The sequence below is a fragment of the Lactuca virosa genome, chromosome 8 (assembly GCF_052849685.1).
Source record: "Lactuca virosa cultivar CGN04683 chromosome 8, Lactuca_virosa_CGN04683_v6, whole genome shotgun sequence".
NCBI lineage: Eukaryota > Viridiplantae > Streptophyta > Magnoliopsida > Asterales > Asteraceae > Lactuca > Lactuca virosa.
The window spans coordinates 218,277,537-218,292,334 of record NC_136433.1 but is presented as its reverse complement, the minus strand read 5'-3'; positions in this window follow the sequence as shown (position 1 = coordinate 218,292,334).

Sequence of the window (14,798 nt, the reverse complement as noted above, 5' to 3'; positions counted from 1 at the left end):
ACTTTTAAAATTCTAAGGGCTAATTTGGAATTAAAGTATTCATGGGGAAAACTTTACAAATTCCAAAACTTGAGGGCAAGTTTTGAAAATATTCAAAAACTAATTAATTCCATAACTTATGTGTTTAAAGTAGTTTTAATTAAAAAAAACTCTTCAAGTTCCATAACTTGAGGACAAGTTATGGAAGACTTTAAACTAATAAAAGAATGTAACTTTTCTTTATTTTTGTAACTTATGGAACTAATTAAGGTTACACATTTTATCATTTAATGAAGTGACTCTTGAACCTCCATAACTTGAGGACAAGTTATGGAGTTATAAAACCATTTAATGAGGACAAGACTCTTCATTTTTGTAACCATTGCCAGCTTTTTATGAGTTTTATGAAACTTAAATGTGACTTTTCATATAACTTGAGGACAAGTTACAAAAACACATTTTAGAATCAACTCTTAGATTAAAATGGATTGAAAACACATAATCAATTAACTTTTATATTAATCTAATAAACTCATATGAACAAAGATAATTCACATCAAATTTTTTTTCAAGTAATTAGCATAACTTTTAAACTAATACAATTCGATTTTTCAGCTAATTTTGCAAGTATAACAAGAAAACAAGCCTTGGCTCTGATACCACTGATGGGTTTTGTGCATTCTAACACTCCTAAGTGTACATGCAACCCTAAATACCTTGGATCTATGTTTTCTCTATTATACATGCAATTATGAACTTTCCAAGGTATTACCCTATCTAACATACAATACTTGATACTTGGGTAATCAAATGGATAGAATACATACCTTTGTTTGATGTAGCTTGTCTCCATGAAGCTTGAGTGCCTAGTGCCCCAAGTGTGACACCTCAAATGGTTCACACAACACCAAATGCACATGGAATGACTTGAGAGAAATGGAACACTCCTTGAAATCGTCTAGCCCTCATATTCACACATTAGTGCACGATTTCTTGAGCCATGAGATTCTTTTATATGGTGGCTATTAGGGTTACACCATGTAACTCATAACTTTACCCATTCCTTATGCTCCATGGATTTTAACCTCCATGGAGTATCCATGGGTCACCCCATGGACTTAGTCCAACATAAGAAATCTTGGATCACAAGCCCACATATATAAGAATGAATGATTTACACAATCAACCCGTATATTTAATTAGTCTCCTTTTGATCACTTAATTAATTCCAAATTAATTCTTGATCAATACTAATTAAATAACCTTATTAATATATTAGAACTTATAATATATTAACCAACCTTAAGTGTTATTTCTCTCATTATAGTCTATCCAAATGCATGATGCCATGCAACCCAAATGGACCATGCCGGGTCGGGTCAAGTCTTACCAATTATAGTTATGGACTTAGACATTAATCCAACAATTCTTTACCGCAGTCCAGTATGCCTTGCCAGGGTTCCCCTGATACCTGCTAACCATGCTCAAAGCAAAGGCTACATCAGGTCGAGTACACGTCATAGCATACATGATCGATCCTACAGCTGAAGCATAAGGTATTCGACTCATTTCTGCTATCTCAGCCTCAGTACTAGGGCTTTGTGTCATACTCAATCTGGCGTTACTCTGGATGGGTAAATCATTTTTCTTGGAGTTATGCATGTTGAACCTTTTCAACACTTTGTCCACATAGGTGCTTTGACTAAGTCCAATTAGTCTTTTACTCCTATTTCTCAAAATCCTTATCCCTAGGATATAGGCAGCTTCTCCAAGGTCCTTCATAGCGAAACACTTCCTAAGCCAGGACTTTACTTCCTGCAGGGTTGGGATGTCATTTCCTATGAGTAGTATGTCATCCACATACAGTACCAAAAAGCTGACTATACTCCCACTAGCCTTGATATAGATACAAGATTCATCTTCACTCCTTGAAAAGCCAAATTCTTTGATTTTCTCATCAAAGCAAAGATTCCATCTGTGAGGTTCCTGTTTTAATCCGTAAATGGATTTCTCGAGCTTACACACTCTACTGGGGTACTCTGTACTGACAAAACCCTCTGGCTGAACCATGTAAACATCTTCAGCTAACTTTCCATTAAGGAAAGCTGTTTTGACATCCATTTGCCATATTTCATAATCATGAAATGCAGCAATGGCTAACAGAACCCTAATAGACTTAATCTTGGTCACTGGTGAAAAGGTCTCATCATAATCAACTCCCGGAGTTTGAGAATAACCCTTTGCAACCAGTCGTGCCTTATAAGTGTGTACATTACCATCCATGTCGGTCTTCTTCTTGAAGATCCATTTGCACCCAACTATCTTACGATCAGGTACATTGTCAACCAAGTTCCAAACTTGATTGTCATACATGGACTGTATCTCGCTATCCATAGCCTCTTTCCATTTAGCAGCCTCAGGGCCTGCCATGGCTTCCGTGTAGCTGTTAGGCTCATCCAGATTTACCAGTGTGTTATCACTGAGAAGTGTCTCACCTTCTGCAGTAATATGAAAACCATAATAATGCTCAGGTGCATTCCTAACTCTGGTGGAACGCCTCAGAGGTATAGATTCTTCAGTCGGCTCAACAGGAGTTTCCTCCTCAGGTTGAGGGCTAGGGTTTGAGGTTCCTTCACCACTTGACTCTTGAATTTCCTCAAGGTCAATTTGCCTCCCACTGTCTCCTTGGCTCATGAATTCTCTCTCTCGAAAGAATCCTCTTCTTGCTACAAAGACCACATTATCAATGGGTCTGTAGAAGATGTAACCAAAGGATTTCTGTGGGTAGCCGATGAAAATACACCTTTCGCTTCGGGGTTCGAGCTTATCGTGAGTCTCACGTCTCACGAAAGCCTCGCAACCCCAAATCTTGATGTGGTCTAGATTGGGAACTTTTCCAGTCCACACCTCGTGAGGTGTTTTGGCAACCTTCTTTGTAGGGACTAGATTAAGGATATGGGCGGCAGTCTCTAAGGCATACCCCCAAAATAAGATTGGTAGCAAAGCTCGATTCATCATGGAACGAACCATGTCCAACAAGGTCCAATTGCGCCTCTCAGCTACACCATTCAACTGTGGTGTCCTAGGAGGTGTCAATTGTGAGACAATCCCACATTCCTTAAGATAGTCAAGGAACTCAGTACTAAGATACTCACCACCACGATCGGATCGAAGCATCTTAATGTTCCTGCCCAACTGATTCTCCACTTCTTGCTTAAACTCTTTGAATTTCTCAAAGGTTTCTGACTTATGCTTGATTAGGTAGACATATCCATATCTACTAAAATCATCAGTAAAAGTCACATAGAACCGATTAGCATCTCTTGTGGTGGTTCTGAAGGGTTCACACACATCCGTGTGTATGAGGTCCAACAAACCTTCACCCCTAGCACAAGTGCCAGTAAAAGGTGACTTTGTCATTTTACCAAGCAAACAAGATTCACAACTATCATCTGACTTTAGGTCAAATGACTCCAAGACTCCATCCTTTTGGAGTTGTCCTATGCGTTTCTTGCTTACATGTCCAAGACGACAATGCCATAAGGATGCTTTATCTAAGCTAGTGGAAGAGTTAATACACAATACACTATTTCCTAGATTATCTACAACAGATACAGTTTCATACACACCATCACAAGGTAATGCTTTAAAATAAAGAACATTATTAAAGAAAGGATCAATACTACCATTATTATTATCAAAATAAAAGGTAAAACCTTGTTTATACAATGCATGAAAGGAAATAACATTTCTTGCCATTTCTGGCGAATAATAACATTTATTCAAATCTAATGTAAACCCACTATTTAGCACTAAGGAATAAACTCCTATCTTGGTGACAGGTGAAGCTTTCCTGTTTCCCATGATCAAGTTTATCTTTCCCTGCTCCACATTCTCACTTCTTTTTAGTCCCTGCAAATCACAAATATGTGAATACCACAACCTGTATCAAGGACCCAAGACTTAGAATGAGGTGAGTTATTAGACAATATAGTGTATATACCTGCATGGTTGGGTTTTACTTTCCCATCCTTCAAATCTTGCTGGTACTTTGGGCAGTTTCGCTTCCAATGCGACTTTTCATGGCAATAGAAGCATTCAGCCTCATTAGGGTTAGCAGAAGGAGTGACAAAACCTTTCTTGGTTTTGCTTGAAGAGGAGCCTTCAAGGGTCTTACCCTTGGTACCCTTAGAAGGGTTCTTTCTCTTCTTCCCTTTGCCATGCCCGATTGCCAAGACATTGGCCGCAGTTGGAGTAGGAGTAGGAGTAGTAACAACCGACTTACCCTTTAGACCACTTTCGGCGGTCTTCAAGAGTCCTTGAAGTTTGCTGAGGGTGACTTCTTCCTTGTTCATGTGATATGTCATGCGGAATTGATCATAACACGATGGCAAGGAGTGAAAAATGATGTCTATTGCTAACTCCTCAGGGAAGTTCACATTCAGCTTCAGTAAACGGTCCACATACCTTTGCATTTTCTGCATGTGGCCCGTGATGGGTTCACCATCCTTCATTCAGGTTGTTATCATGGAGGAGATTATTTCATATCGCTCTTGACGAGCACTTTGATGGTAGCAACAACCTTATACCCCCCTTATAGACCGGCTTCGTGAATGAGGCGTACTAGCGGTAAGACGACTTGATCTTATACATATATAAATATTATTAAACTTATAATATTATAAAGTATAAGGGTTGAATTTTAACTTTTAAAATTCTAGGGGTTGGAACTAAAGTTTTTAATATGACTTTACATGTTCCAAAACTTGAGGGCAAGTTTTGTAAACTTTCAAAACTTTTCATTTCTCATAACTTATGAGTTAATGGTTATTAAAAATGAAGACTCTTCATTTTTTGTAACCTATGTGTTCTTTTAATGGTTATTTATAAATGTGACTTTTGGTTATCCATAACTTAAGAACTAGTTATGGACTCCATTAAAACACATAAAGATCAAGAATTAATCTAATCAATTATTAGCACATAATTTCTATGATCTTCTAAACTCATATGTTTATGAATGTTCATATCAAAAATTTCAAGAATCGTAAGTACATATACAAAACTTGAAATTTTGATACGAGCTTTTGAACAAAACTTTGATTTTCAAGTTTTTTTTTGCATCAAGTATCAAATAAACAAACCAGGCTCTGATACCACTGATGGGTTTTCGACATTCTAACACTCCTATGGTGTACATGCAACCCTAGAAACCTTTGATCTATGTTTGACTAAGATACATGCAAATAATTATTTTTCCAAGGTTCTTATCCTAACTAGCATGGCATGGGGTACTTGAATCAAATAAAACTAGTAGAATTACTTACCTTGTAGTAGTAGTTGATTGCTTGGAGTTTGAGAGCCTAGCACCAATAATGTGGATGCCTCAAATGGAAGTCACAAATCACCACAAACTTGGAAACTTGAGAGAATAGTCACAAACTTCTTCAAATCGGCCCTCTTAGTTTACACATATCAACTAGTCCCATTTCAAGAACCAAATCCTCCTTTATATAGTGTGGTGGATTAGGGTTACATTCATGTAAACCCTAATACCCATGTCTTTTCATTTCCATGAGATCCATGGGTTAAATCTCCGTGGAGTATCCATGGACTTTCCATGCAAGCCTATCCCATTCCAAATAAGCATTAGCCCACACTATATAAATACAAGAGCCCATATTTAATTAGTCATACTTTTGATCTCTAAATTAATTCTAAATTAATTATAGATCAATAATAATTAAATAATATGATTTTATATTAATATATTAGGACTTATAATATATTAATAAATCATAACTTATACTATTCTCAAACGATTATCCATAAATTGTTCGGGTGAAGTGCAACCCAAATGGACCATGCCGGGTCGGGTCAAGTACATACCAAATATAGTTATGGACTTAGACACTATATCCAACAGGACCTCGGAGAAGCTGCTTATATCCTATGGATAAGGATATTGAGAGACAGAAGTAAAATACTGATAGGACTTAGTCAAAGTACATACGTGGACAAGGTGTTGAAACGTTTCAGCATGGAGAACTCCAAGAAAGGTAACCTACCTATCCTAAGCAATACCAAACTGAGTAAGACTTAGAGTCCGAGTACAGAGGCTGAGATAGCAGAGATGAGTCGAATACCATATGCTTCCGCAGTTGGCTCGATCATGTATGCTATGACTTCTACTGGTTGATGTGGCTTTTTCTTTGAGCATGGTCAGGAGATATCAAGGGAATCCTGGTAAAGCTCATTGGACTGCAGTTAAGAACATTATTAAGTACCTGCGGAGGACTAAGGATTGGATCCTTACCCTCGGTGGGAGTGATGACTTGAGAGTGACAGGGTATAGCAACGTCATCTTTCAAACCGACAGAGATAATTTCTGCTTTTCAGTCGGGCTGGGTGTTTACCTTGAATGAAGGAGCAGTGCCATAGAAAATTTCCAAGCAGGAGACTGTAGCTGACTCAACTTGTGAATCAGAGTACATAGCAGCAAGCGAAGCATCGAAGGAGGCAATATGGTTGAAAAACTTCATTGGAGACCTTGGAGTCATTCCATCCATAAAGGAGCCTGTGGAGATTTTCTATGATAATGAAGGGGCTGTTGCCTTAACCAAGGAAACAAGAGATCATGGTAGCTCCAGGCATATCGACAGAACATATCACTTCATAAGACATCAAGTAGAAGAAGGACACCTCGTGGTAAAAGGGATATCGTCAGAGGACAACCCAACATATCCTCTTATAAAGGGACTGACTTGGGTTAAGCACTTGCAGCATGCAAGGGGCATTGAGCTAACAGACGATATAATTTTTAGTGGTTAGATAAATAGAAACTTGTAATAGCTAAATTGTAATTGACATTTGATGATTAAATAAAAGGAGCTTTATTTATAAGTAAAGTTTACTGTCTTGTGCAAATTATTTACTATTGTTTCACTTTGCATGTTTTGACTTCCAGAATAATAAAATTATGATTATTATTATTCAAACTATCCACAGCCGATCATACGTTGGAAGTAAGTATGAAAGAAGACTGTCATGAGTTGGCTTGTAGATTGTATAAAGAGTTAGGCATAGCAACAGTTTGCTACACCATTCATGAGTGCTCCTGAAATAAGATTTGAATATTGGATTCAACCCGCGCTCACCTGAATTACTTCATGGAATTTCTCACGAGTAATTGTGAGACGATAATATCATATAATCTTCAAACCAAGATATATGACTTGTTGACTACGAGTTGGTTATGCATTGATGACATGAAATCGCATTAGTAACTTGTTGTTATAAAACGTGTCGTTGTGCATGATTTGATGAGTAGTTAGTACAAGTATATAATGTCGAAGTTTATCTGTTCCTTTTATCCTAAGAGAATTAAAAGCGATATCTTGGGCCCCTCGATGATTCTGTTTTGACTTATGTGCCGGGCCCGGTTAAAACTAAATTGATGTGTTCAATTATGATCTATGTCAAACGAATCATAAATCGGGAAACAAACTGCTAGAAAATGAGTATAACATTGTTCCATGTATTTGTCTAGCTGATATCTTGAGAACAGAGGAATATATGATCACTTATCTAAAGGATGCGTCACTGACTGGGTTAGAGTTGAAAAGGCTTTTGAAAGCTTATGATTGCTAAGTCGGATCATGAAGTGCATGAGCAGTAATAGTTATTAGACTTATCCAAGTGGGAGACTGTTGGATTTGGTGTCTAAGCCCATAACTATAACTGGTATGTACTTGACCCGATTGTAGCATGGTCCCTTTTTGGGTTGCCTTCACCAGTGCAATTTGATAGGAAAATATTTTTGAGAATAAGGTTATTTGTGATTTATTAATATATTACAAGTATAATATATTAATATTATTTAATTAGTATTGATCAAAAATTAATTTGGAATTAATTTTATGATCAAAAGAGACTAATTAAGTATATGGGGATTGATTATGTAAATCAATGATTCTTGTAATGTAGGTTAATGATCCATGACTATATGGTTGGGTTAAACCAATGAGATAATCCATGGATAGTCCATGGAGGTTAACCCATGGAGCATAAGAATGTGAAAACTCATGGAGCATTAGGGTTTACAAAGTGTAACCCTAGTGTTTGCCACATTATAAATAGTGCCCCTATAAGCTAAAGTCGGCTACACACTATTTGGAGTAAAGAATCTTATTCTCCTAAAACCTCATCTTGCATTTTGGTGTTTGTGAACCAATAGAGGCATCACATTTGAGGTGCTCAAGCTTTCAAAGGTCAGGAACTCTACTCTACTCAAGAGGTAAGCATCCAAACTAATTTTTATATTATATAGCTTCAATTATATGCTAGTTAGGGAGAATGATTTGGAAAAAGAAAATGCATGTATAATTAGAGAAAACATAGATCCAAAGCATTTAGGGTTGCATGTGCACCATAAAAGTGTTATAGTGCTCAAAACCCAACAGTGGTATCAGAGCCTAGGATTGTTTTCTATTATATCTAACGTGGAGGGGTGTTTCTTCACGTGTTCATGTCCTACTGACCAGAAGGTCAGATGTGCCCTGAACCCGCTGAGGTCTGGGGCAAAGGACTGGTGGAGGTTGATGAATCGATCATATTCGGATGATCATAGAGCTGCGGTTACTTGGGAGCAGTTCAAGGATATGTTCCGCGCTCGCTACATTCCACGAGTCGAGTGGAAACATTTAGCTCAGGTGTTTCTGGATTTGAGACAGGATGGTGAGACGATTACAGAGATTACCCGCATGTTCACAGAGAGGGCGATGTTCTGCCTGGAGTTCGCTTCTGAGCAGGCTCAGATGACACGTTATCTGAGCATGCTCAAGACTGATATTCGAAAGTTTGTGGCGACCCAACGTTGTGATACGCTTCTGGATTTACAGGAGGCCGCTAGCTGGCGTGAGTTGGAGATTGAGCTGCAGTTGAGGGAGCAGCGGCAGGCCCCGACACAGTCACAACCGGCTCCAAAGAGGTTGATGCGTGTGGAATGCACTAGTTTTAATCCTACTAACTTAAACACAAAGACAAACACACGAAAGGCAGTGTACCTATCGATTAGCAGTTTAGTTTAGTTAAGTAGGGTATCGAACACAGGGAACAGTAATAATTAAATTAAATACTAATATTATCTAATTAAATCAAATAATAAAAGAGAAGAGGTTTTCTCTAGTTTTGCAAGACTAGAAACTTAAGCACTTATCTAACACTTAAACAAAGCAATTAGCAGCTAAAACAAGTAAAATTCAAGTAAATTCAATATTAAAGGAGACTTCTGTTAAGGTTCAACTAACTTATTCCTATGGTTGATTTTATGGAACATGCAATGGATTAATTCATCTTTGGCTACCGATTAATGTGATTAGGTTCATGTTCACTATTACTAATCCTTAGAAAACAAATCAATTCAAACAGTGGCCAGTTGATTAAACTAATGAATTTCCTAGTTTATTGATCCGGGTTTAGTAAGACTTATAGTTAGCTAATTAAATTGCTAATTCAATTAACTTCTTGTATGATGGTTCGTCACACAAGCTCACACATTGACTTCCTATTTTCTAATTAATCCCTAGTTTCATGCTCACTATTCCTAGGCATATAACATTGTTTTCACATAAATTATATGGGACAAACAATCAAGAGATGTTCATGCAACTTAATACATTTGATAATTAACAGAAAATAGTTATTGGAAACACATGAGGATCTTTAACAAGCTTAATTAAACAAAATTCACCAATCTAAATTAATCCAACCACAAAATCAAACCATAGTCATAAAGTTGTGTACCCCAAACAGAAGCAAAAAGTTTTTAGCTCATATCTACAACAAATAACAAACTAAAAACGAAATCTAAGGATTGAAACATGGTTCATGCAAAAGATTAAGATAAAAGTAATGTGTTATTGCCTTTGATCTTCTTGCAAATTGATATCTAAGTTGAAATCTCGAAAACCACAACTCTAAGAACCCTTCTGGCCTCCAAAAATCGTCCAAAGCTTCCCCAATTAGTTAGGGTTCGAATGAGAAGCGTTTATATATATATATATATATATATATATACATATATATATATATATATATATATATATATATATATATATATATATATATATATACACATATATATATATATATATATATATATATATATATATATATATATATATATATATATATTCTGAAAATAGGGGTGAATCGATGAGTTTGTGACCCAACTCGTCGAGTTAGTCATTAAAATCCCATGTACGGCAAGTCAGCGTCGAGAATCGCGAACTTTCTGATCAACTCGTCGAGTTGAGGCCCAACACATCGAGTCCGTTTCAAATCAGCATTTTCTCAAAACACGAAAGTCGTCCTAAATTGTGTCTAGTTTTCAGAACATTTTGAATCTCGTCAATCGGAGTTACGGTTCATGAGATATGGCCAAAACACTGACGAGGGGTCAAGCTGTCCAACAACATCCTTCTTTCTTCAAAATCCAAGATTCAAGCTTCCAATCGCCAATTCCACTTCCTTTTCCTTCTGAGCATGTCTTTATTGCTGAAAATGAAATTTTAAAACTAATTAAGCATCTTTTGTTCATCAAATGAGATAAAATCAACATAAAGTATTAAGATAATGCATGGATTTTATAACTAAATATGCCCATATCAAAATACCCCACACTTGACTTTTGCTTGTCCCCAAGCAAAACTGAATTTTAGCACACTAATATCACATAAGACAATCCCAATTGAACCCAACCATTATGCCAAGACTGCAACACATGCATTTGTGTCTAAATTTTTCCTAAGGACCCCCCTCAATTCTAAATACTTACAATCCTCATAAACACTTACCCACTTCTTTTGAACAACGCTCATTTTATGCATCCCTCCGAATCCAACCCCATAAAACTTTCTTAACCTCAAGGTATTTTTGGTCAAGCAACCCAAGCATACATAATCTAGAAAATTACAACTTTTCGATACCACAATGGAGCTCTTTGGAATTCTTCACTTCTTTGATAATTTGATCTTGATTTCTTTGAATTCACCATCTTCTTTGTTTGATTTTTGGTATCTTCAACTTTTGAACTTCGGAATTTTGATCTTTTGATCTTCATACTTTGACTGCTCCTAAAATTCTTACAACTTTTCTTGTAATTCTCTCTCTTTTTTTTAACATGTATCTCACTTTTTTTCACTCAATACCTACATGCTTAAGCATGGGCGCTCAACTTCAACCTTTATTGGTTAAGGTATTAGTCTTCCTGGATACATTTATGGTACACGATGCTAAAGATATTGCATCCCTCAAACTAAGCGAGTTTGTGTTTTTGTCCCATGATTTCACTAGAATAAAGGGGGCCACAAATGCACTAGAACGTGTATAGGCTCAACTAAACATTTGGGTCTTCAAAGAATCATCAAACACGATACTAGCATGAAATCCTAATTGCTTTACCAAAATTTTCTAAATTAGTCCTAGCAATTTTTATGCAAAAATTTCAAATTTTAACTAAAATTTCAACTAATGTAACCAACCCCTACCCCACACTTAATTTATGTAATGTCCCCATTGCATATCATGCATGATAAAGAAAATAACAATGTAAAGAGGGAGTTGGAACAAACTCCCTTGGGATAGTAGTGGTGAGGTTGATCTTTCTTCTTTTGAGCTCCTACTCCAGCTGACTTTGGCATGGGAACAGCTCATCCATGCCTTGGGTGTCAAACATCTCGTGTGGTTGACAGCTCTAAATATACAGGAAAAAGTTTCTTGGAAAACTTCGAACTGAAATTCATAAATGTGTATAGTGACCGCCTCGAATGGAATCAAATCGCTGACTTGAAAATAAAAGACTGAGAAACTCGCCGAGTTGGATCGTCACTTGGGCAGAAGTCGCGAATTTTCTATAGGAATCGTTGAGTTATAAGAATGCACTCGACGAGTTTTCGGCTCTATTCAGGTAATTTCTTCTTTCTGCTTCAGTTCTGATTTTGTCTTCAAGGAGGGTATTAGGGTAATAAATCTCCTTATTTTCTTCAATGACTAGACCCCTTTTTAGCCATTATAAACATCGGACTCATAGTATCACTCAAATCTTCTAATCTCCTCGTAAACGACTCGACCCCTCACTTTAATTCCCTCACGCTTTAAGAAATCGCTCTAATCTCACCCTAGATTCTGCAAATATCAAAGACAAAAAAAACCAACAAAATAAAAGGAAAACAAACATCAAATTTAAAATCCTAAATTACCCCTATTTACTAGAAGAAAAAGGAAAAGAAAAGCAAACCCAAAAGATAGGTTGCCTCCCGCAAGCGCTTCTTTTTGTGCGAGGCTTACGCTGGACTCCCAACTTAATAAACTTCCAATAAACTCAATGCCCATCCATCCGTTGCATTGAATATTTTCTTTGGTGGACCAGTTTGTAAAATTTGGATCTTTGCTTCAAAAATTGGCCAAACGAGCTTGAATTTATGTAACCCAAGAAACTTGACAAGGGTTGGAACCGGTCGGGTACTAATCAGAAATGGATCGTGCCTCAGAACTTTCTCCAAAGTTGGAATCGTCACCCCATGCTTCGAAACACAAACCGGAAAAACAGGGGGCCATGTCGTGGTAATGGTCAAACCACAACTTGGTTCCTGCAACTTAGGTTTTTCTTGTTCTTCATCTGACCTCTCTGCTAGCAATCTTTCCAGCTCCTCCAAATCTTTTTCTGGATTAAATTCTTCATCTTCTAGATTTAGCTCTTGTAACTCAGATTGCTCTTGTGTGTTGGGCAAGATGTTATCTAACCATCTTCCAAATTCCTTCAAATCATCATCTGAGTCATACTCCTCATCTTCTTGCTCAATTTCCTGTACTACTTCCTAAAGAAAAGCATCAAAAGCATCGAGATTTGGAAAATACATAATAAATATTAAAACAGAAAAAACTCGTAACTTGATATGAGATAAATCTCACACAAAGGATCGATAATACTAGCAATTAAAATAAATTTTAGAACCGTTCCCCGACAACGGCGCCAAAAACTTGATGCGTGTGGAATGCACTAGTTTTAATCCTACTAACTTAAACACAAAGACAAACACACGAGAGGCAATGTACCTATCGATTAGCAGTTTAGTTCAGGTAAGTAGGGTATCGAACACTGGGAACGGTAATAATTAAATTAAATACTAATATTATCTAATTAAAACAAATAATAAAAGAGAAGAGGTTTTCTCTAGTTTTGCAAGACTAGAAACTTAAGTACTTATTTAACACTTAAACAAAGCAGTTAGCAGCTAAAACAAGTAAAATTCAACTAAATTCAATATTAAAGGAGACTTCTGTTCAGGGTCAACTAACTTATTCCTATGGTTCATTTTATGGCACGTGCAATTGATTAATTCATCTTTGGCTACCTATTAATGTGATTAGGTTCATGTTCACTATTACTAATCCTTAGAAAACAAATCAATTCAAACAGTGGCCAGTTGGTTAAACTAATGAATTTCCTAGTTTATTGATTCGGGTTTAGTAAGACTTGTAGTTAGCTAATTAAATTGCTAATTCAATTAACTTCTTGTATGATGGTTCATCACAGAAGCTCACACATTGACTTACCTATTTTCTAATTAATCCCTAGTTTCATGTTCACTATTCCTAGGAATATAACATTGTTTTCACATAAATTATATGAGACAAGCAATCAAGAGATGTTCATGCAACTTAATACACTTGATAATTAACAGAAAATAGTTATTGGAAACACATGAGGATCTTTAACAAGCTTAATTAAACAAAATTCACCAATCTAAATTAATCCAACCACAAAATCAAACCATAGTCATAAAGTTGTGTACCCCAAACAGAAGCAAAAAGTTTTAGCTCATATCTACAACAAATAACAAACTAAAAACGAAATCTAAGGATTGAAACATGGTTCATGCAAAAGATTAAGATAAAAGTAATGTGCTATTGCCTTTGATCTTCTTGCAAATTGATATCTAAGTTGAAATCTCGAAAACCACAACTCTAAGAACCCTTCTGGCCTCCAAAAATCGTCAAAAGCTTCCCCAATTAGTTAGGGTTCGAATGAGAAGCGTTTCTATATATATATATATATATATATATATATATATATATACATATATATATATATATATATATATATATATATATATATATATATATATATTCTAAAAACAGGGGTGACTCGACGAGTTTGTGACCCAATTTGTCGAGTTGGTCATTAAAATCCCGTGTACAGCAAGTCAGCGTCGAGAATCGCGAACTTTTTGATCAACTCGTCGAGTTGAGGCCCAACACGTCGGGTCCGTTTCGAATCAACATTTTCTAAAACACGAAAGTCGTCCGAAATTGTGTCTAGTTTTCAGAACGTTTTGAATCTCGTCAATCGGAGTTATGGTTCATAAGATATGGCCAAAACACTGACAAGGGGTCAAGCTGTCCAAAAACATCATTCTTTCATTAAAATCCAAGATTCAAGCTTCCAATCGCCAATTGCACTTCCTTTTCCTTCCGAGCATGTCTTTATTGCTGAAAATGAAAATTTAAAACTAATTAAGCATCTTTTGTTCATCAAATGATATAAAATCAACATAAAGTATTAAGATAATGCATGGATTTTATAACTAAATATGCCCATATCAGTGGTCTAAGACCGCTGATTCCAGGTTAGGGGACAACAGGGCCGCACTTGTGGCAAGTGTGGGAAGGGTCACTCGGGGTTTGCAGATTGGGTAACGCGTGCCGCAAATGCGGCAAGGAGGGGCATTTTGCGAGGGATTGTCACCAGCTAGCCC